The sequence below is a fragment of the Heterocephalus glaber genome, unplaced genomic scaffold (assembly GCF_053883595.1).
Source record: "Heterocephalus glaber isolate CG9 unplaced genomic scaffold, H.glaber_assembly_v1.0 deba00001472, whole genome shotgun sequence".
Lineage (NCBI taxonomy): Eukaryota > Metazoa > Chordata > Mammalia > Rodentia > Bathyergidae > Heterocephalus > Heterocephalus glaber.
In genome coordinates, this window is record NW_028258315.1 from 39,127,656 (window position 1) to 39,151,546 (window position 23,891).

At 37.5% G+C, this 23,891-nt stretch overlaps 1 protein-coding gene and 1 pseudogene across 5 annotated transcripts in view; both read right to left on the minus strand.

Moving 5' to 3' along the window:
* The window catches only part of Celf2 (CUGBP Elav-like family member 2), an 830,356-nt gene that overhangs the window by 710,631 nt on the left and 95,834 nt on the right, over positions 1-23,891 (minus strand). The gene's annotated exons all lie outside the window — the stretch shown is intronic.
* The window catches only part of LOC147826327 (estradiol 17-beta-dehydrogenase 2 pseudogene), a 98,423-nt pseudogene that overhangs the window by 45,781 nt on the left and 28,751 nt on the right, over positions 1-23,891 (minus strand). The window contains exon 1 of the transcript XR_015439479.1: positions 1-23,891. This exon is cut by the window's left edge and continues 45,781 nt beyond it; it is cut by the window's right edge and continues 28,751 nt beyond it. The product of XR_015439479.1 is annotated as an estradiol 17-beta-dehydrogenase 2 pseudogene (transcript).

Consider the following 23,891-nt stretch of genomic DNA (forward strand, 5'->3'; position numbering starts at 1 on the left):
ATGAAGAATTCATCTTCAGCAGTAACCTCACAGCCTATTCTGGTCCTTGAGGACCCACCCAGACTGAGCCAAAATGAAGCATCTGTTTTCTATTCATTCCAGAACCCCCATCCCATTGAAAAGACAATGAATGTCCAGAGAAACATTAAAATAGAATAAAACTACTCTTATGTGTGCCTTTCTTTAATGAGTATCAAGCATCCATTTTTTTAGCCATCATAAATCCAAACCAAAATATATAGCATTCCCCAAAAACATTTTGTTGTCATTTTAATTTTCTTAGGTTTCCATTTGAAAATTCAAAGAAATCAAAAGCTGAAAGAACAGTGTTATCCTCTTATGGCACATATTTGTTCTTTCATAAATTTGTGTCTACAATCATTTCCTAAACAAAATCTGTAATGTACTCCGGGTAGAAAGCCATGCAGCATTCTGATGTTTTCGAAAGTAGGAAATACAGTTCCAATGTCTGAGACCTGAGAGATTAGCATGTAGTTGAAGAACTAAGACATACATAAGATAAACAACTAATGGATATAAATGCCAATATTAGCATCAATAGCCTAAAGACCTACTGACATGCATTGGAACAATCAGAATATTACTTTTAGCTTTTATAGAAAGAATAGCAAGATTTGAATGCATAAAGTGTTTGGATCCATGGAGGGAATGAAAAGACACATGAAACCTACAATAAGTCATCCTATTGAAGGACTCAGATGTAATGAACTTAGAATATCTGCACAAAGCATATTTGGTTAAGATAATTATTTTTTGGAGTTGGAATGTGCTTGCATGGTACTTTGCCTACTTTGAAAATCAATCTTCCAGTTTAAATAGTCTTGCAGGACAAACCCTCGACGTATACTTACATTAGATGATTTCTCAGATACATGAAAACTGAGGACCTCATGAAAATTAAGATGGATTGCTAAGAACATCTAAACCCAAATTCTATGATAAGAATATACAGATTTTCACTCATACTAGAAAAAGAGATGAACAACTGATTTCCCAACCTGCAGTTCCTTTCTTTAAGCAGCCATGGGCGTGGCAGCTCAGTTAATAGCTTTTATGCAGTGTAGGTATCCTTCTTTGCATCTTGATATGCTCTCATCACTTACCTTTGGCTTAAGGCAGTTTGGTTCTCACTTTGGGGCATCTATTATAGTGTTTGCTTATGCACTTGCTCAAAATGTAGTATTCTGCCTGAGTTTCTCAGCTGTGACCTAGACCTTAGCTTGGAAGGCTGTGCTCTCCTGTGATGTTTTCCTTCTTGCTGTAGAGATGGGAAAAGATTTATAAACCCCTTTGGGGGATAGAATAGCCTCTCCCTATTTTGTTTCCATAATAAAAATGGATCACTCACTCACAATGCATTTTATTTCTGGTACAACACAATTAAAGATCTCACTGGCAAGAGTAACTCTAGTGTTAGTTTATTCTTATGTAACTCATGCAGGAAAATGTATCATAGACTGCACTAATAAATGGGGAGTGGACAAAGCATGAGAAGAAAGAACAATGTGGCTAGAACTGGGTGAGGCAGAGGAAGCATCTTGAAGAGATGAACTTTTTTTGTCAAGATTTATGATTTGGTGGAGAGATGGTTAATGGAGTTGGAAATAAAGGAAATAGCATGAATAAAGGCCTAATATACAAGATATCTCAGAAAAATTGAGGCAATTGCATAAATATTGTGGAACCATCAAGCTTTCATTGGGCTTGCAAAGTAACTACATAATAACAGCTGAACCTGGGATAAATGCACTATGTGTATTATGCATTAGCTCATTGCATTCCCATAACTCCTTGGAGTAAGCATTACTGTTATTTACATTGGAGTATAAATAATTTGCTGAAGTTTACACACTCATAAGTAGCAGACTCAAGGTACAAACCCAGGTTGTTTGACTTCAGAGGAATCACGTGATTATTTCAGAGACACAGTGCCTCCTTTACCTATGTACTAGGAAGTCGTCATACACTAATAGGCATTAACATGAGAAAACTTTTTGGAGTCCATTTTCTATTTCATGTATACATCAAATGTCAAAACATCAACCTGAGAAAGCTAATGGTAATTCTCATCATTCTGCATCTTGCTAAAGAAAAAAGACTAAAAAAATCAATCTGGTGGCTTCTTTTTCCATGTTAACTACTAACTTTAAAGGAGGCCAGTGGGTGAGACACTTTAGTGAGCTCTATGTACTGAGTCATTTGACTCTTCCAAGTCCTTTAACTTTTCTAACAACTAAACCCTGACTTGGTTTCTATCTCTCCCTAGGAATGAGGCAGAGCTTTTGGAGTTCTGGTCATGTGAGAAATAGAAAAACTCTGGGATTAAAGTCCAGCGATGTAATGAGGCAGCAGGATGCCGAAAATGTGGCACTCCACAGTTTTTGCAAAGCATTCCAAATAAAAAATGGTTTATATTAGTCCATGAGTCTGATAAAGTGTCCACTTTTATTTGATTTAAAATCTACTTTAAGATTTACTCTTGCAAATCTAGAGATAATTCCTGTTCATGTTACTTGACCTTGACAGGGATCAAAGGACCCTTTTGAGGCAATCTTAAGAAAAAATAAGAACCAAGAGAGATTATGTAAAGGTGCAAATTTCCATTGATGAAAGTCATTATATTGCATACCTTAAATGTATCAATATAATTAATAAAAAAAATTTCCCAAGCCAAAAAATGGTTTCTTGAGTTATTGAATTGTACTTACAGTGTTCAAAACATTCACAAAAACCATAGTAAAGTTTCATTTGTCTCCTTTAACTTATATGTTAAGTGTATATCTTTTTTTCTTTACTGATGTGTGTATCTTGTCTTTTGTAAAACTACTACCTTGTGTTGTCTATTTTGTACCAAGCTTGTTTTAATTGGATGTGTTGACCTAAAAAATTAAACTCATGACCTTAGTAGCCAGAGGATAGCTAGTCTTTCAGTTCTTAGAACATACTGTGACAATCTGAAGTTAGGTCAAACAGAGAAACCACATGATGAGGAAGTGTTCTTTTTACATGGTGGTAGAATGGATTTTTTCATTGGGGATAAAAATCTGGCATTGTATAAAACATACAAAACAAAAGAAAAATGTGTCTCAATCAGGTATTTTGCAAATGGAAAGTCCTTTAACTTCTTTGAGCATAAGACTTTATCATGAAATAAGTTTTGTCAGTACTTTAATGAAACATCAATTAACCAAGGCCAACAACTTAGGCTAATAAAGCAAAATAGGAGGGCTGGGGATTTATCTCAGTGGCACTGAGCCTGCCTTGCAAGCGCAAGGTCCTGAGTTTGATTCCCGGTACCAAAAAAAACAAAGCAAAATAGGAAGCATAATCTACACACAAAGTGTGGGTTTGCTGAGTCCTTCCATAATTTGGACCTTATTCTACACTGGACTTTTTATATATTTCCATTTACTCTGTACTTAATGCCCATTAGGAATCAGTTAATGAATCTAGTTACAACAAATTTACATTTTAAAAAATTGAAATAATGAGTAATGTGTACCCTTGTGTTTATTAATGTTTTGGTTACCATTATTTGAAGACATTGGCTCAGTGACACACTGGATGCCTGAAATGATGAACGATTGTACTTATTTTCATTCTTCCATTAAGACATTTTTATGTCATTTGATATACTTCTCACTTCTAATTAGAACAACTAGAAGTTATTTACTTGTGTTTAAACATTAACATACATACTGTCAACTACTAAGTTTTGGAGTTATTTTTACATATTCTTCAAAAATATAATACTTGGTTTGAGCTAAAAACAACTTCTTACCTGTCACTATTTTCATGAGAAATATCATAATTTTTCTAATTGAAATCTTCTTGCACCCTTTTGAGTCCCTGATTTATTTCTTGTCATTAGCACACTGCTAATGATGACTAACAAAGTCTGTTGGTTGATCATAATATCATTCTCATTCTGATCCTTACTCTTTGCTCTTCTTAAGCATTAGAGTAGACCTTTATCTGTGCTTAGCACTGCAATACTACTAACAGAGTTTCATGTCACCACAGGTAGTTCAGAGTGAAGGGCCTGGGTTCAATCCCCAGTACCACCAAGTAAATGTACACACACACACACACACGCGCGCGCGCGCACACACACACTAATATTCTAGAATTCGGAATTCAGGGTCTTTGTTTTATACTTCTTTCTGGTATCTGTGACCCTAAATGTTTAAGGATCTCAATAAGTATTTTTCTTGATTATTTTTAACTAAAATATTTAAACATATAAAACTAAAATACTTCATCAAACAAAATATTCTATTCCTTGTTTAAGCCTTATTTATAGTTTAAAATTTATATCACAAAGGATGTAGCTCAGTGGTACTGTGCCTGCCTCGGAAGTGCAAGGTCCTTAATTCAATCCCTAGTACCAAAAAAAATTAAGGTCCTGAATTCAATCCCTAGTGCCAAAAAAACTTATCAAAAATATATTTTGTATTGTAGGATGTTTGCATATTTTATTATAATCAGTACATGTACTCAAGAATGATCTATTTCTTGCTCTTCTTTCATTGGATTGAAAATTTCTTGAGGAAGTAAATTCTGCATCTTTTGGTAAGATCACTGCCCAAAGAATAATATATAGTCCATTCAACCCTTGGGCACAATGGAATTGTAAGTCAGTGAAGACAAGGTGTAAGAACTCTTCTACAAATCCTGAAATTAAGTCATAAGATTTATTACGGAGACATACAGAAAGAACAAGGGGACTCAATAGGCACTTAACTGCCCTTAATGATGAAAAATAAATTTCTAGGTTCTCTTTATATTTAATTTAAGCCTTGAAGGTAGGAACTCATGACGATCCAGTCTGCAGGGCAGTTCATTTGTCCAGAACCTCCTTCTCAGGAACTCACACTATACTTTTTGCCATTGTGTAAGTGTAAAGAATACTATGCTTTCTAGAACTTCTCTCTATGGCCACATCCACGTTTTTTTGAGATGACCCCCTCCACTGAAGTGAATGTCATCAGCCTTTTCTAACCTTTTTATTGCTCTCATTCATGGTGTGTTTGTGCTCTCTTCATTCACTAAGCACTTAGGTTCCTGACCCTCTGCCTTCTCCCTCATGCCTACCCCATCTCATCGTGATCAGTAAGGCAATTCTATCAGTTCCCATTTCTTATTTCTGAATTTTTATCCTCTGACTTACCTCATGACTTATACCCATGGTCACCCCATCAGAATGGTATGCCTGAAACTTACTGGAAGGATACACTCTTTGGCCTAGGCTCAATCATATCTTACCAGCATTCTGACTGTAACACTTCTTTGACTTCGTTGAGTCCTCCTAATGATTCCTCCACACATCTTCCCCCCAAGCCATTTTTGCACTATTTACCATTGCCCAAATCCCTTCACTTCCTTTACAACACCACTTACAGCCCACATCCATCATTCTGGTTACTTGCTGGTATACACTGTCCCTAAACTTGCCTCTCTCCTGTTCTTGAATTCATGGGGTAAACCCCCAACTATTTGTAATCAACACCTTTCTGCCAACATTTGAGCAGCTTATGCCTAGACATTGGAGAAAAAGCATATAATTTGGGAGGCTGAATTCAATTTATTATTTTATTACCATCCACAACTATTATTTACCAGCATTTTATTCAGTCTTATTTCTGGCGCTTTCTTTTATCCCATGCCAACCAAGTATGTTCATTTTTTTATCTTTACTAAGTACATTCCTTCATAACAGTTTTAGAAAGTGTCTGTGGGCGGTAAATATCCTGTTCTTGAGTGTGTGAATGTTTTGTTTTTCTGTCATTTAAAAAAATCCAAAGGGAATGTAAGTATAGAATTCTTGCTGCCATGTTCCCCCGTCTCTGTCCTCTCATACTGGGATGGATGGCATGTGCTTTTAAAAATTCTATGTGATTGCCGATAAAGAAGTCTGATGCAGTGTAACTGTCTGTTTAACTTATCCTTTTTCTCTAGAAGTGGTTAGGACTTTAATATTATCTTTGAGGTGTTCTTATTTAATTACAACTCATCTCAGTGTGGACTTATTCTTACTTAATCTGCATAATATTCAGAGTGTATTTTCAGTCTAATAATGCACTTACATTTTTTCCTTCTTGCAAAAACCTTCAACGTATGCCTCCAACTATGGTTTTTGCATTATTTCCTGCAATCTTGTATTCTAAAACTGTTTAGATATGGATTGAAGCATCTTAAACTACCTGCCATATTTCCTTACTGCTTGTTTTTATTTTAATATGTCTATCACCATCTTCCAAGTTACTAATGCTTTCCTTAACTATGCTAATCTTGTATTATGGCATCTGTTAATTTTTTTTTTAAACTGCTAACTATATTTTTAATTCATAGATTTTTCTAATTGACCATTTTTCATAGCACTTGTTCTTAGCCAGTTTTTCTTTCATAATTTATCATTCTTTGAACATTGATATTCTTTTATTTATCTTTGAATATCCTAAACACATATAAAATTAATTTCTAGCAGAGTGAATTTGTTTTCTGCTTGATGATTTACTTGCCAACTTCTGGAGAACAAATTTAAGTAGTCGGGTACATTTTGAGTTGAAGTTTTCTATTTTCTTCATCTCTTATTTTCTTTACTTGTATCAACTAGCATCTGGAATCTTCACCTTTAATGCTCTCAATGATTTTGCAAATACTTGGTTCTTTGTAATAAATTCCTCTATGCTTAAAATTTCAAGAGTGCTGTTGTTTCTTCTGTTCACCCTGGCTGATACTCAGAGCCTAACTCCAGCCTCAAGCGTGAGCCTAAAATGAATTACCTTGATCTCAAGGAACCAAAATTCCCAGGCATCAATGCCTGAATCTAGAGCAGTTACCAGAAGCCCTCTAGCTTCAACTATTTTACTTTTCTGCTCTATTTTTGTACAAAATAGAGATGATTATTTTCCAAGCTCAACAAATCTTTTTTCTCTTTTTCTTTTATATTATACTTCTCACTGCCATAGGCCAGAAGAAAGAAAATGATGCCAAAGTATACATTTAGTACAACATCTTAACTAATGGGCCCATCCTCAAATTAGGTTTACTTCAGATTTATAGCCACAAGCTCCAACAGGTATTCAGCACTACCCCTTTTCAATTCTACTACATTTCCACCCAAAATTAGCTTTTTATGCTTCAAAGCAAGAACTTCAAAACTCTCAACATCTGTCCTCAAACTCCTGCCATCTAAACAATACAACTATGAAAATGGCATTTCTTTCTTTACCCATCACTAAATCCGTAAATCTACCCACCTCAGTACAGATCTTCTTTGCCCTTCTTTCTATTGTATCTAAGTACCTACTCTCCACAGCTCTGCAAAATATCCCATTCCATCTTGCCTCTTCTATACCAGAGGCCAGCAGATATTTTGGTAAAGGTCCTGTGTTAATTACTTTTCTATTGTTGCTCAGACAAAATACCTGACACCCTAAATTAAAGGGGAAAGGGTTTATTTAGCTCACAGTTTGTAGAGGTTTTAGTCCATAATCGGCTGGCTCCAAGGTAGAGTTGCATATAACAAAGGGGCTTCACAGAGGAGAAATAGTTAATGGACCCCACGTGATAGCAAAAGCAACAAGGGACCTTAACAGCCTCTTTCTGCCCCTTTTATCTTACCCAGACTACGGGGATTAGGGTGGTGCCAAACCAATAAGTGGGATGATTTAATAATCACTTGCTCTTAATCCCAGCATCACACACTTTAGATTCAGCTACCTCTGAAAAAGCCCCATCTATAACCACATGAGGCTTTTGGGGGACATCTAGATCCAAACCATAACAGGTCCATATATTAAACACTTCATCATTTTCCATTCATTCTTCAGTCTTTTCTATCTGAAAAGGCCCTATTTATTAATAGTTGTCACAATTTTTTCTTTATGGTACTGACTCTTGTAATTATTTTTCTCTTTATGCCCCAGAGTGAGAGTTCCATGATGGTAATGACCTGGCTGTTCACTGCTTGATCACAGCACACCCTACTTGTGAATTGTAGGACTGTTGAATGAATGTATTAATGGACCTAAGATACTTTTCAGATACTGTGGTGTGCTGCCTAGATCCTGCTTTGCAGAATTTATTTCCAGGATCCTGGGGGTTCTGATGGCAGGTAACATTCCCTTCAATGTGTCTCTCCCAAAGGGAGCCACATTGCCTACAGTCATGGTCCCTCCTGGAGAAGCCTCCATCCAGCGAACAGTTAACCTTGGAGTCATACAGGCCTGGGCCTTCACCTCAATTCAGGGCAATTCTGAAGGGTCGTCCTAGGGGCAGGACTCTTAGCAGCTTGAGGAATCTTTTTTTGAGAGTCTATCAAAGTTCAACTTTTCTACCCATTCAATACTGGATTTATCACTCACTACCTTCCATTCTTGTCCCTGGGTGTTGATCCCAAGAACACTCCCAGAAAAACCTCCTGTACACCAGTCTCTATAGTCAACTCCCCTGGGGAACAAGGCCTGTTATACAGATATTTAATTAATCTATAAATGGCAATATAGGATTTAAATCAACTTCTACTGAATTTTAAAATCAATGTACTTTTCCTCCTGATATTGAGACTATATTGCAATTCTCTTGTTTTAAAATGAACTCCCTCCCTTCTTTTTCCTTCTCCAGTTCTCTTTGTCATTAAAACTGACTTAGCAATAGAGGAAATGTTTCATTTACCTACTGAATCTATTTGCATCTATTAGTTACTTTGGAATAGATCTATCTAGACATTTCCCCCTTTCATATTTCATTAAAATTATCTTTTCTTAAATGAATACTATCCTTTTTCTGCATAATGATCCTCTTCACTTTTATCTTAGTAGCAGATGTGACCAATACTTAAATATGAATATTTATATGTATAGCAAAGTCCATATATTTCTGAATACCAAAACGCCATGTATGTTCTTTGCCTATAGCTTGTATAATCAGAGAAAAATCTAAACATTTAAATAGGCATGGGTGGAATGGATCCATTCTAAGAGTCACCTATTTTCAAGAAGCTAACATAATTTCTAGGAGTATCTTTTAAAACATCATAAAATAGATATATCTAAGGTATCATCAAAAAGGACAGTAGGAGACTCCATTCCAGGCCTCCCAGCCAGGGGCGGACAGGTGAGGAGTGGAGCAGCATCACCCCCACCCCCATGGCCCCCCTACTCCCCACCTCTGGACTTCTGGTTGAGCCTGTACCTGGATCCACACCCCAGAGGCACAGGAGGTCATAAAGGCCATTGTCCTGAGTTCCAGAAGGTAGAGCAGAAGTGAACAACAGAAAGAGGGCCTCTTTTGGGTTCCTTTACTAAAATTGAAGCCCACTGGAAAAGTGAAGAGAATCTCTGCAATAACGACACACAGTCCACTGTACTTGGTAAGTTGGAGGGATCATCACCTCCCATCGGAACCTGGACTGTCTTCAGGAGAAGGGCAGCTGGAACCTGCAATAGAAGTTTGTGGAGTTCAACCCTGCAGGAGGACAGGGACCTCAACTTGGGACTTGCAGCCAGAAATCAGCCTGAATCTCAGGGGTCTGCTGCTGGCTTGCTGAGACTAATTGACTTAGACCTGCACACTGTGGCCCACATTGTCTATTGTGACAGCAGAGTCATACCTTGAAGGAGGCCCTTCATTTTTATTTTTTATTTGTTATTTTCAAAATTATTTTTTCTCTCATTTATAATTTTTGATTTTAAGTTGCTTTTTTCTACTCTTTTCAAATTTTTTTCTTTTCTTTCTCTCTTTCTCTCACTCTCTTGCTCTCCCACATTCTTCTTCATCTCTCTTTTTGTTACTGTTCCTGTACTAATTCAAATTTCTTCTTTCTTTTTCTTTTCTTCTCATTTTTCCTTCTCTTGATTGTCATTAGTTTCAAAGGAAAGTGAATACAGTTTCTAGCCTCTCTATTGCTGATAGGTTGTTCTGTTCTTGTCTTTGTTCTTTAATTCTGTCTTTTCCTCTTGTCTTCAACAGTTCCCTAGATTTTGCATGATTTTCCTGTGTCCTCTGGCCTCATTTCTAACCTTTCCTTTTCCTTCTACCTATCTATCCCTCCCTCCCCAACTCCTTCTAAGTCCTCATCCCAAAGGGTAAAGTTGCTATATTGAAGAGTTTATTCACTATAAACATATTTTGGGCTGGTCCTCGATTTTGATTTAATTCACACAGTTAAAGGTGATAGATTAATAACTACCACAAATTGTTATTTTCTAAGCTGTACTTTACATTATTGTTATTGTTGATTGTATCACTTGGGCTAAGGTGTTGTGATTGATCTAATCAGTTATCCTTCTGGTATAATGAAAATGAGATTGCCCTAGAGTTATTAGAGACTCAAAACTTTAAGGCTAGCTATATCTGGAAGATACCTCTGAAAAGCAATCATTCCACAAGGGTTCTAAATACAAGCAACAAAGATACCTACAATAACCAATATTGAAGTATCAACTCAGGAACTAAACCAAGGACAATACCAACAGCAAAAATAGAAATGAGAAGACATTTAAGCAGGGGTCAGTCCCAGACTTCTAGCTCAACAAAGGCAAACTCTGGAGAAATGAGGTGGAAAAGTCTGATAATCAACCACCTGGAAACCCTGAACTGATAGCACAGGAAGTAACAAAAGAGATGAATGAGGCTCTAGAAAAATTCAAAACATAAATAATCTCACAGATAACTACAGAGATGGTGAGCAGAATAGAAGACATGATTAGAAGCTCTAGAACAGAAACAGATAAAAACCACATGAGTTCAGGACCATGATGGATGCCATGAATGCCCAGCATAGGAAAGAAATGGAAATCATGAACACCCAACATAGGAAAGAAATGGAATCCATGAAACAGTTTCAAAAAGATATCCAGGAGATTAAAAACTCTATTGAAAGTATACACAACAGACTGAGACAAACTGAAGACAGAATATCAGATATAGAAGACAGGATGGTGCTCAGTGACCATGAAAAGAGAGATCTCTTACAACTAGTAAGGGACCATGAGAAATCAATCCAACAGCTCCTAGATGACACAAAGACACAAAGAACAATATAAGACTGACAGAAGTCCATGAAAAAGCAGAAGAAAGTACAAATGACATAAAAAACTTCCCCAAAAGAGCAGAAGAATTTGACATACAGATAAGTGAGCCTTATAAGACTCCAACAAGCCATGATCAAAAAAAATCTACACCTAGACATACAATAATCAAGATCCCAGAAACCCAACAGAAGAACAAAATACTACAAGCAGTTAGAGAAAATAAACAAATCACATGCAAAGGAAAGCCCATCAGAATCACAGCAGACTTTTCAATACAAACTCTCAAACAAAGGAGAGCCTGGGGTGAGGTATTTCAAGCCCTAAAAGAAAATAATCTCCAACCTAGACTGATGTATCCTGCAAAACTATCTTTCAAAATTGATGGGGAAATAAGATACTTCCATGACAAAGAACACCTGAGAAACTTCATAAATACCAAACCAGCATTCCAAACAATTCTAAAAAATATCCTAAAAAATGACAATGAAGGTCACAACTCCATGAGGCCCAACAGAGCAAATCCATCAGGCAAGGCAAGAAATTAAAAGGAGAGGGGAAAAAATAAAAAAGAACCAACAATAGGAAAATAACATGACAATGATAAGTCAATACATATCAGTTATAATATCAATGTAAATGGCCTCAACTCACCAAATAAAAGAAACACACTGACAGAAGGGATTAAGAAGCAAAATCCAACAATATGCTGTGTACAAGAAATGCAACTAGTTCAAAAAGAAACTCATAGACTGAAAGTAAAAGGATGGAAAAAAAGTTTCCCACATGACAGGAACCTGGAAAAAAGCAGAGGTAGCTGTATTATTTGCAAACAAAGCAAATTTCAAACCAAAACTAATTAAGAGAGACCAAGAAGGTCACTACATCCTTGTAAAGGGAACAATCCAAGAGGAAGAGATGATAATCATAAATATATATGCACCAAATACTAATGGCCCCAACTATACAAAACAAATGTTAATGGACATGAAAAAACAAATATGCACTAATACAATTATAGTGGGGGACCTCAGTACCCCATTATCACAAATAGACAGATCATCTAGACAAAAAAATCAATAATGAAATACTAGAACTGAACCAAGCTTTTGAACAAATGGACTTAATAGATGTCTACGGAGTGTTCCACCCCACAAAATCAGAATACACATTCTTTTCAGCTGCACACGGGTCATTCTCCAAAATAGACCACATACTAGTTCATAGAACATGTTTAAGTAAATGTAAAGGAACTGAAATTATCCCATGTATATTATCAGACCATAGTACAATTAAACTGGAGATCAATAGCATAAGAAACTGCAAGAACCTCACAAACACATAGAAATTGAATAACACTCTCCAGAACAACCAATGGGTCACAGAGGAATTTAAAGAATAAATTAGACAGTTTCTATAAGTAAATGATAATGCCAGTACAACACACAGGAATCTACGGGAAACAATGAAAGCACTTCTACACGGGAAATTCATAGTAATGAATGGCCACACTAGGAAAACAGAGTGAGCTCAAATAGACAACCTAATGCTGAACCTTAAGATCCTAGGAAAAGAAAAGCAAGACAAATCCAAAGCTCATACAAGGGAGAAAATTATAAAGATCAGAGCAGAAATCAATGCAATGGAAACTAAGAGAATGATATAAAAATCAACGAATAGAAGAGTTGGTTTTTTCAAAGAATAAATAAAATTGATAAACCCTTAGCCAACCTTATCAAAAAAGGAAAAAAAAGGTTCAAATCCAAGCAATTAGGAATGAAAGAGGTGAAGTCACAACAGTTCCAACAGACATCCAGAGGATCATCAATGTCTACTTAGAGAACCTGTACTCTAATAAAATGGAAAATACAGAAGAAATGGACAGATTCCTAGATACATATGAATTGCCAAAGTTAAATGAAGAAGATATAGAAATTCTAAACACCCCAATTACAATGAGTGAAATTGAAAATGTAATAAAATATTTACCAACAAAGAAAAGGCCAGCTCCTGATGGCTTCACTGCTGAATTCTACAAGACATTTACAGAAGAACTAATGCCTTTACTCTTTAAACTCATCAAGGAAATTGAAAGGGAAGCAAGGCTTCCAAATTCCTTCCTTACTTTGATTCCAAAACCAAGGAAAGACCCAACTGAAAAAGAGAACTACAGGCCAATCTCCCTAATGAACATAGATGGAAAAATCCTCAACAAGAAATTAGCAAACAGAATACAGAGGGTCATCAAGAAGATCATACACCCTGAATAAGTCAGATTTGTCCCAGGGATGCAAGGATGGTTCAACATGTGTAAATCAATAAATGTAATACACTATATTAATAGAGTCAAGGACCAAAGCCATATGATCATCTCAATAGATGCAGAAAAAGCATTTGATAAAATTCCACACCCATTCATGATAAAAAACCCTGCAGAAAATTGGAATAGAGGGTCTTTATCTCAATGTGATAAAGGCTATCTATGAAAAACCAACAGGCAACATTATACTAAATGGTCAAAAACTGAAAATCTTCATGCTAAAATCAGGAGCAAGACAAGGATGTCCACTATCATCACTCCTGTTCAATATAGTTTTGGAAACATTAGCCATGGCAATTAGACAAGAGAAAAAAATGAAAAGAATAAAAGATAGGAAAGTAAAAAGTTAAACTATCATTATCTGCTGATGATATGATACTCTACACTGAAGACCCAAAAAGTCTGCCAAAAGACTTCTAGACTTAATTGACAGATACAGTAGAGTAACTGGATGCAAGGTAAACACTCAAAAATCAATAGCCTTCTTGTACACAAATAACTGACCCACTGAGAGAGAAATTAGGGAAACAATCCCTTTCACAATAGCATCCAAAAAAATGAAATATTTAGGAATCAATCTAATGAAGGAAGCAAAAGACCTCTACATTGAGAACTACGATGCTCTGAAAAAAGTGATTGAAGAGGATATAAGAAAATGGAAATAAATCCCTTGTTCCTTGGTAGGCAGAACCAATATAGTGAAAATGGCCATACTTCCAAAACTACTATACAGATTCAATGCAACCCAGATTGAAATCCCAACAGTATATTTCACAGAGCTAGAGAAAACAATCCAAAAATTCATTTGGAACAAGAAGAGACCCAGAATAGCAAAAGCAACTCTAGACAACAGGGACATGGCAGGGAGTATCACAATCTCCAGCTTGAAACTATACTACAAAGACATTGTGATAAAAACAGCATGGTACTGGCAAAGAAACAGACTCGAGGATCAGTGGAATAGATTAGAAGATGCAGAAACAACTCCAGACATATTCAGCTACCTCATCTTTGACAAAGGAGCCAACCATCCTCACTGGAGGAAAGATAGCCTCTTTAATAAATGGTATTGGAAAAACTGGATTTCAACTTGCCAAAGATTAAAACTAGGCCCCTACCTTTCACCATGCACTAAACTAAAATTGAAGTGGATTAAAGATAGATTTAAGATAAATAATAAAACAGAAACACTAAACTTGATGGAAGATACGTTAGGTAGAAGTCTTGAAGAAATTGGCATAGGATAAAACTTTATGAACAAATCCTCAGTAGCATGGGCACTAGCACAAAGAATCAACAACTGGGGTCTCATCTTATTAAAAAGCTTCTCCACTGCAAGAGAAACCACCAACAGAGCTAAGAGACAACCTAGAATGTGGGAAAAAATTTTTTCCAGATGTTCCTCAGACAAAGGTCTACTATCTAGAATATATAAAGAAGTAAATAAAATCAGACCCCCCCCCCAAATATAAAGACCCAATTCAAAAATGGGCATCTGAAATGAACAGACACTTCTCAGACAAAGAAGTAAAAGCAGCAAATAAACATGAAAAAATGTTCAACATCCCTGGTCATTCGAGAGATGCAGATGAAAACAATGTTGAGATTCCACCTCACACCAGGAAGAATGGCTGCTATCAAGAAATCAACCAATAACAAATGCTGGTGGGGTTGTGGGGAGAAGGAACCCTTCTTCATTGTTGGTGAGAGTGCAGACTGGTGCAACCACTGTGGAAATCAATATGGAGATACCTCAGACAACTAGGATTGGAAGTCCCATTTGACCCAGCGATTCCTCTACTAGGTATGTTCCCAAAAGAATTAAAAGAATCATACCACAGTGATATATGCTCACCCATGTTTATAGTGGCACAGTTTGTAATAGCTAAAATTTGGAAACAGCGCAAGTGACCATCGAGTGGAGACTGGATAAAGAAGATGTGTTTTTTTTTTTTTAATGGAGTACTACTCAGCCATAAAGAAGAAACTAGAGACATTTATAGCTAAGTGGATGCACATGGGGGCCATAATCTTAAGTGAAATAAATAGGACACACATGTGTCCTATTTAGGACATGAATAGTTTCTCTGGTGTGAAAAACTAAAAGTGTAAATAAGGATCAAAATGTATAAATGATATTGTAAAATAGGAAGAAAAGTTCTAAAGGAGTAGGGGAAGTGGGAGGGATAGGGGAAAGGAAAGAAGGGAAAAGAAAAATATGAGAAAAGGAAAAAATGGAAACAAAGTCTTTGTAATTAGGGAAGGGTGGAGGGGGTGAAGGAAGGGAAGGTGGTTGCGAAAAAATAACCAAGATACATCATGTAAAGGTACAAGATCTCAATGATGAATGTAACTGTACTGTATACCTAAAATGTACCAATAGAGTTAATGGAAAAAAACATCATAAACTAACAGCCTTTGAAAAATTTAAAGCCCTTTTGCATTGAATAAAGAACTCAGCTATAATTCATTCATGCACGTTATGGACAAAAGATTACTATCCGGAGGTTTGCAAAATGTTAACTTTTTCTAAAAGTTAAAATTTCCAAGTGCCTCTATTTCATACTGAGGTCTGTTATGGAGAGTCCTTACGAGAACTTAACATAATCATTGGCAATTGGGACACATTTTTCCATGCTTGTTTGATATACAAATGAATAAAAATGCCATGAAAATGCTCAAATCCTTGAGCCTCAGTCTGATCATATCTATATAGATTACAGCTCACATTTTCCCTAGGGCCTCCTTTTTAAATGATGTCTATTAAAGCCTAGTAAGGTTAGCCCTAGACTCTGAATTCCTTTAGGGAAAGGTACATGCATGGTCTGTTTTGTATCTTCTGGTGCAGAAAAATGCTTGCTACATAAATCAATGTATGAGTGAGTATGTGTTGGACAGAATTCTGTATTATTTCCAAAGATCTCTTTTGCATAGCTTCTGAAGAGCAGGAAAGGAGGAAATTAAAGTATAAGCATGTTTAATTTCTGCTAACTAAAACATAAAGTCAAGTACAGTAACCTCAACTGCCTCATTAATTGTCGACCCTTAATTAAAGGTATCATACATCATTAAAGACAGAGCCTAAAGTAAATGCAAAATTAGATAAGCACAGCTATTACCTTAATATGAAGCTAATGTAGCTCCTCATTTAATGATTACACAAATAGGCTCCCTGGCTCAAGTTAATGGATACTGTATTTGCATTACTACTATGCTTTATTAAAAGGAAACCTGTAAATCCATAATTCTTCCTTGCAAAGAAATTAACACACTCATATAAAATCTATGGTATTGTACATTCTTGGGTCAGAAACAGACAGACATGACCTACACGATCTTCTCACGGGGATCTTTTGCACCTTTAGAGCCAGGTTTTGTAGAAGATAGAATTGGGAGCTGTGTTTCTCATCCAACACGTTTGCCTAGGGCTGGACACAATGAGAGTACTTGGAGGCTTGCATTCATTCTCTTTTGGGCAAGCTCCCCTCCCAAGTCATTTTAAAACATTTTTCTTCCTATTTCCCCTTTGTCTTCCTTCTTCTCATTTGTTTCTTCCTGTGGGTTTATAAGCACCATCCTTACTGGATGGCATTTTGGAACTCTCACCTAGTGTTTATTCCAGTCTCTTGTTACATAGCCTAGGGAAGCCGGTCAACATCGTGATTAATATTTCCTGGAAAAATGAGGAAGAATAAAGCTTTGAGGGACTTGTTTAGGGTTGTCCCAGCCAGCACACAGGGACTTCAAGTGCTCTGGTAATAGCTGAGGCCACTTGACTGAGCACCTCTCCCCACTCTACCTTCTCTCAAGCCTGTGCCAGAAAATTATACCATTTATCAATTAATTAAAAATCATAGACTCTGGAGCCTGGCCAATTTGGGGAGGAAATCCTAGTTCTGACACATTTGGCTGTATAATCATGGGGTAATTTCTTCATCTCTTTGAACACACATTTCTTCATTTGCACAAAGATGAAAATCCTGATCTCACAAGGTCATTTGAAATGATTCATATAAAGCTCCTATTATGGTCCCTAGCACATTGTAGATTGCCCAGTCAAAGGAACCTTCTTGGCTGGTGTATTTATTTGGCTATTTATTTTTCATGGAAGTGGTTTGCATGTACCTTCTGGTTGCTTTCCTTGGAGGAAAGCAGAAAGACAGACATATTGTGTTGAGAGTGATGCCTAACATAATGATTAAAGGGTCAAAAACAGATGAAAGGGGTGATGAAAATTATGATAAACCCTTTTGTCTTTGTCCCTGGCCACTCTCACATGAATGCAATTCCAGTGATTTGTTATACAAAATTATATCTTCGTGGGTGTAATAGTTTGAAATAAAAAGGGAGAAACTCAATATTGTACCAAGAAATCAAAATGATGGATTTTTTTTTCATTTTAAAAAATGAATTCCTCCTGCTCAGAACCAGTGAAGACCCGCCTGGCTTTTCCTGGAGAATGTGTTGATATGTAGCCATTTCTGCTGGTGCAGTTTTTAAGCTTGAGCTGCAGGGAATGTCATGTGTTGCGGTAATTGCCATGGAAACTATTGTTGTCGAATGAATAGAGAGGTTTTAAATCCTTGGTAATGAGCCCGAGAAACTAAGTAGGTCTTCAAGTTTAACTTGTTTGGAAGTGGTTCCTAATTTACACAGAGGCATTGGAGGCTAAAGGTGTGAGGGAAAGAATGGGAGAGAGGATTTTTAAAAATGCAAATAAAATAACCTAACATCATGTCACACTTCTACTTGCACTTTTTAATTAAAAAAAAGAAAGCACCAAAGATGCATAGCATCAAGCCTCCAGTGTGAACAACACTCTTGCCTGCTGAGCAAAGTGTAACTTTGATATATTTCCATTTAAATCAACACTTTCAGTTCATCTCTCACAAGCCCCAACAAGTGAGAATGTCAAATATTTTTAAGGCAATTATGAGTCTTATTTTGATTGTGAGATCCTTGAGGTCAGGGCTGAATTTTGTTATCATTGTGTGACTCTAGGCTTATAGAACACACATTCAGAAGAATGTGTCTTCATAAGACACACTGTCCAGGACATTCTTACATTTCAAGGGTGACGTAAGAATGATCAGGGAGTGCAGGACTCTCACATTGGTATCAGAAATTTCTTAGGATCTCTCTTCTCCCTTTTCTTACACACATCTATGATCCTTCCTCTCTGCCACTCCCCATCATTACAGGCTGGGTAGGTGCCTTCCGGGAAGGACTAATGGGGGCAGCAGCTGGGGGAGAGACAAGGAACAAAGAGTAAACATCAGGGCTGGGGATTTAGCTCAGTGGTGCTGCTGCCTGCCTCGCAAGCACAAGGTCCAGAGTTCAATCCCCGAGAGTAACGTTAGAAGATAACCTTTTCCTTCTCACAATGTCCAAGAGATTCCCATCTGAGTCTTTCTTTCCTGCAGACACTATGGAATGCATAGTGGAGTTTTGGGGATAGAAGCTGCTGCTTTCTGAACATTCAATGGGTAAGTTTGTCATTCCCCAGTTAAGAGAAGATGATGAGAAAGTGGGGCCTGAGGAAGTAATGTCTATATTCCTTCCCTTCCTCTTTGTTCCAAGATTCCTAAAGAAGTAGCTATTGCTCTGTGGAGCATGTGAGAAGGAGTTTGTTTTTGACTACAGGGTACATGGTAGGCAGGCATGACAGAGATGAAAGGTCCTTATCTGATCTAGAAATGAAAAGAATAAAAGGAAGGAAGCAGAAGAAAAGATTAGAAAGAAAAAGAAACAACACAATGGGAAACTTGAGGAATTAAAGCCTGATTTGACAAATGAGAGCCTATCTTTTTCAAGTGCCTACCTTTCTGTATTCCCAGAAGGTACAGCGTGGTGGCTAGAATAAATGCTCTGGAGCCAGACTGCCTGGGTGTGGGTCTTGGATCTACCATTATTTCAGGCAAGTTACCTAACTTTATGTTTCAGGTTTGTCCTACGTAAAAAGAAATTATAGCACCAGAAAATTATTGGAAAGATTAATAAGATAATACATGTAAATTTTCTAAAACTCCTAAAACATATTAAATGATCAATACAAGAAAGTGATTAGGATTATTTATTTCACATTTCACAGAACTGTCACTTTTGTTCTTCCCTGAGCTGGAAACCCAGGCCTGCTGTGGAAGTAATAATCAGCAATTTTATACTGGGAATCTGCTCTCCCTTCTCCATGAGGGGTTTCAGGAGATGGACAGAAAATTGATGCCAGAGGGTGAGGGTGTTGTTTCAGTGCTATTTTGAAGCTATTACAGCTGGAAATCCAGCAATTCTAAAATCCTGCCCTACTAATAATGTCTCTATCTGTGGAAGTCCCCAAGGAAATTCTAGGCAATGAACAGCAATGATGATTGGTCATGTTGGTGTGGTTGGAGCCCACTCATAAATGGTAGAATTGGAGCATGTTTAGATTTTTCCTGTAGACTTTAATCTTTAGATTGCATCATTCCCAAACTAGCCTCCTTAAGGAATGAGGTCAAGAAGAGGTGGTAGCAAAGTAGCTATAACTGTAGCCATGATGCCACCTTCCCAGTGACACTGTTCTCATGTATCCTGTTTTAGGTGAGGAAGAGGGGCCTGAGGAGGGAATCTCTATTTTTAAAAATCTTGTTCACTGAGGATCACTCAAAACTAAAATGTAAATTTGAAGAATGGGGATTTTGGTATGTTTTCGTCACTGCTTTGTGTTAGTAACTAAAAGGGTGGCTGAGATAGAGAAGGCACTCAATGTACATTTGTTGAATGAAGTACAGTGGACCCTAACTTATAAACTCTGTTCATTCATGAGGGCCGGTTGTAACTCAAGATGGTCAATTGAAAGCTCAGGCTTCTCTACACGGGCTTCAAAGTCTCTCTCCTGTATACAGGCAGATCTCAGTGTCCTTAGAGAGACACTGGCCCAGGATTTCTCAATTAACTCCACATAGGAAAGGATGTTGCAATGTTCCTTCCAGAACAGGCATAAATCAAAAGCAGGCATATTAACACGTATGTACTCAGTATTGTTTGAAACAGAATTTATATTTCCACATTGCCACAATGTTGTGTGTGGCCCTTGAAACACAATGAACTACACGGTATTATGCCTACCTATTTTTCTTTTGGGGAGAAAAAAAAGGAGATCTACATACCTTCAAAAGAATGAATTCAAAATAAAATTCCCTTTTGGTGTTGGCTATAGGCACTATTAAGTGACACTTATTGTTGGACATTGATCTGAGTTTTGAGAATGCTATCTAGAGTTGGAACAGATGTAATAATCATAGAGTAAAATTTTCAGGGCACTGAGTTCTCCATGATTTCCTTTTGGTCTCAGTCTATATTCAATATACTTTAGGTAAACCAATCAAAAGCCCTGTACACTTTGGCTTTTTAGTATATCTTATGGAAGTGCAAAGAGCAAAGATTCTTAATGAAATCTTAAATGATTTTTAATGGTGAATTTTCATTCAGTAACTATTTCAGTGCAAGTGTTTATATTCCTACAGTTGCTTATCAAACATAATGGCTAAGGCTGGGGAGGACATTATCATAAGATCATGGCTAAGACTGGGTAAGAAGAGCAGCAGGCAATAGGGAATGGGCCACACTTGGGCAAAAGGAATCATGATTTGCTCATTTTCTTTTTAAGTCACTGAAATAAATTCTAGCTGGGAATTGTCAGGCCATTTTTTTTTTTTTTTTTTTTTTGGTACTGGGGATCGAACTGGGGTCCTTACACTTGTGAGGCAGGTGGTGGAACCACTGAGCTAAATCCCCAGCCCAATTGTCAGGTCATTTAAATGAGTTAGAGACTTTACTGTTTGTAATTAACAGAGAGTTAAGGGTACCTTATCAATAAAGCTTTGTTACTTGTATTTGTAGGATCCTCTCTTCCATCTGCATCAGTGTGTTTCTAATGTGTGTTATGACAACTGACACTACTTGAGTCCATATGGTGACACCAATGGCAAAATCAGTACCCTCTCACCCACCTGTCTTCATGTACGCTACATGAAAACAAAACAAGACAATTGGTACTATAAGTTTTGAATAGGTAGTATGTATATCAAACACATGCTAAGTATTTTATCCACAGTATCAGTGTATTTGATAAGGAATTTATGACTCAGAGAGTTTAACAACTTGCCCTTGGTTACATGGCTAGCATAAAAACAGAGTTCTCTGGCCAAAAGAAAATCTCATTTTATTTTGCTACACTTTGTGACTTTTTGAGGAAAACACTGAATTCCCCATATCACCAATGACATGGGCTGGACATATTTAATATTGGTGGAAAAGGATTTTTTTTCCATTTATTGTGGTTTGCTTTATTGAACTTCACAGATATTGAGATTTGTAATGATCATGCATCAATCAGGTGCTCGAGCACGTGTACACTTTGTGTCTCTGTTACATTTTGGTAATATTTGCAATTATTTCAAACTTTTTTGGTCATTACTACATCTGTTATGGTGATCAGCAATCTTTGGCAGTCATTCTGCAGAAACATAGTCCAGGCTCACATGCAGCGAACTTAACTGACAGCTGGCTGTCTCCGTGTCTCTCCCTCTCCTTAGGGCTCCTTCCCTCTGAAGAGCTGACTGGGTTGCTGCACCCTCATAATCAAACTTGAACGATGACAAGTTGCTTCTTTAGGATGAACAAAGAAGGTGGCTTCTTGTGATGGACTCTATTCCTGGTGAAGGTGCTGTGTACCTTGTTGAATTGGCAACAGAGGATTTAGGATATTAAGTAAACTTAATTGATAAAAGCAGGGGAGGTTCGACAAGGTCCTCCAGTTTGGAAAGAAGTTCTACTGCAACCAAAATGCTTTTAAACAACATCACATGCCGCAGAAAAATCTTTCATAAGATGAAGAGATTATTGATACAGCAAACTTCACTGTTGCCTTAAGAAATTGCATAGCTGGGCATGGTGGTTCATGCCCATAATCCCAGCACTCAGGAGCTGAGGCAGGAGGATCACCACGAGTTTGAGGGCAGCTGGGCTACAACATGGGTTTAAGACCAGCCTGAATTATATAGTGAGACCTATCTCAAAAGAAAAAAAAGTGAGAGAGAGAGAAATTGAAACAGCCACTCAAATTGCAGCAGCCATTTCCCTGATGAATCAGCAGCCATCAATACCTAGGTATAGTCTTTCTAGAGAGACTATGGCACTGGGATCTTCTAGTTAGGCATGTGTGGAGCTCTGAGAATATACACTCTGTCAGCAAATAATTTTTTAATGTAATAATCAAGTAAGCAAGTAGGGGAAAGGCAGGCAAAGTAGAGCCACAGGGAAACCATTCTCCCCGGTATATAGAAGGGAGAGGGCCTATGAGCAGAGGTGGCATGCTGGAAGGCCCTGGAGCACTGGGGTGAAGTCGGGGCAGGAATGGCTTCCAGCAACAGTGAGGAAATTCTTCTGAAGAAGAACGTAGTCCTGGCCATAGTCCCTCAGCTGCTCTTGGGTGAGGTGGTCCAAGATATTCTTTTCTTTCTTGGCCCATACATCATCTGTGCCTGCAATATTCATTTGGAAGCCTCCGGGTTGGACCACAGAGACTTTACTCCCCATGCTGAAAGTTCTTGCCTCACAATTGAAGAAAACATAACCAGAGCTGCCTTCGTTGAGTTGTAAGCTGCCATCTTTGGCATTGGAACCCCTCCTCCCATGCTGCTGACATTCACCAGCCTCCCTTTAGGTTTCCTAAGAAGAGATAAAACCACCTTCCTGACTCCTATAGGTCCAAAGAAGTTCACCTCCATGCATCATTTGTACTTGGTCATGGGAATGAGTTCCCCATCTGTTGGGGAGACAAGGATCCCAACATTGTTGACCAGAGGCTGCAATCCTATGTCCTGCACCTTCTCTCTACGACTTTGCTATAGCATCTTTTATCTGTTCCGGGTTGGTGATGTCCATCTGAAGCACAGTGATGCTCTTGGACCAGTTTCTTCACAATTCCTTAGCTCTTGAGCTCTTTTCATTCAAAACACCAGAGAGTACTGTGAAGCCTAGCTTGTACAAGTTCTTGGCCAATGCATGGGCAAACCCAGAATCACCTGGGGTGTTTAGCAGGAATATCAACTCCTGGGTTCAGTGGAAGGTGAGGCCAGGACACTCATACTTAGGACACACCCAGGTGATCTATTGTAGGTGGTACAATGAATACATCTTGAGAAATTCCAATGTTATTCAATTGTTCATTTACTTGACCGAGTCCTCGCTAGTGTCTGAACTCCAAGGCTCTATCTCACTTTGTCTCATTTCACAGGACTTCGAAGAGCAGTGCAGAGCAAGATGTCTCTGGACCCTGGTCCAATAAAGTCTAGATAGGCATCAGTCACCCTGGTGGGTGACCAGGACCTCCTGACTCATCTCTTTCCAAAAAGGTCTTTGTTCTTTCAAGGATTTGAATTTCATGATACTTATTAGAGTTTGTTGTGAGACAGATGATTGATTATTTCCACTTCCCCATATGTGCTAGGAACATATGTATTTTTTTTTTTTAG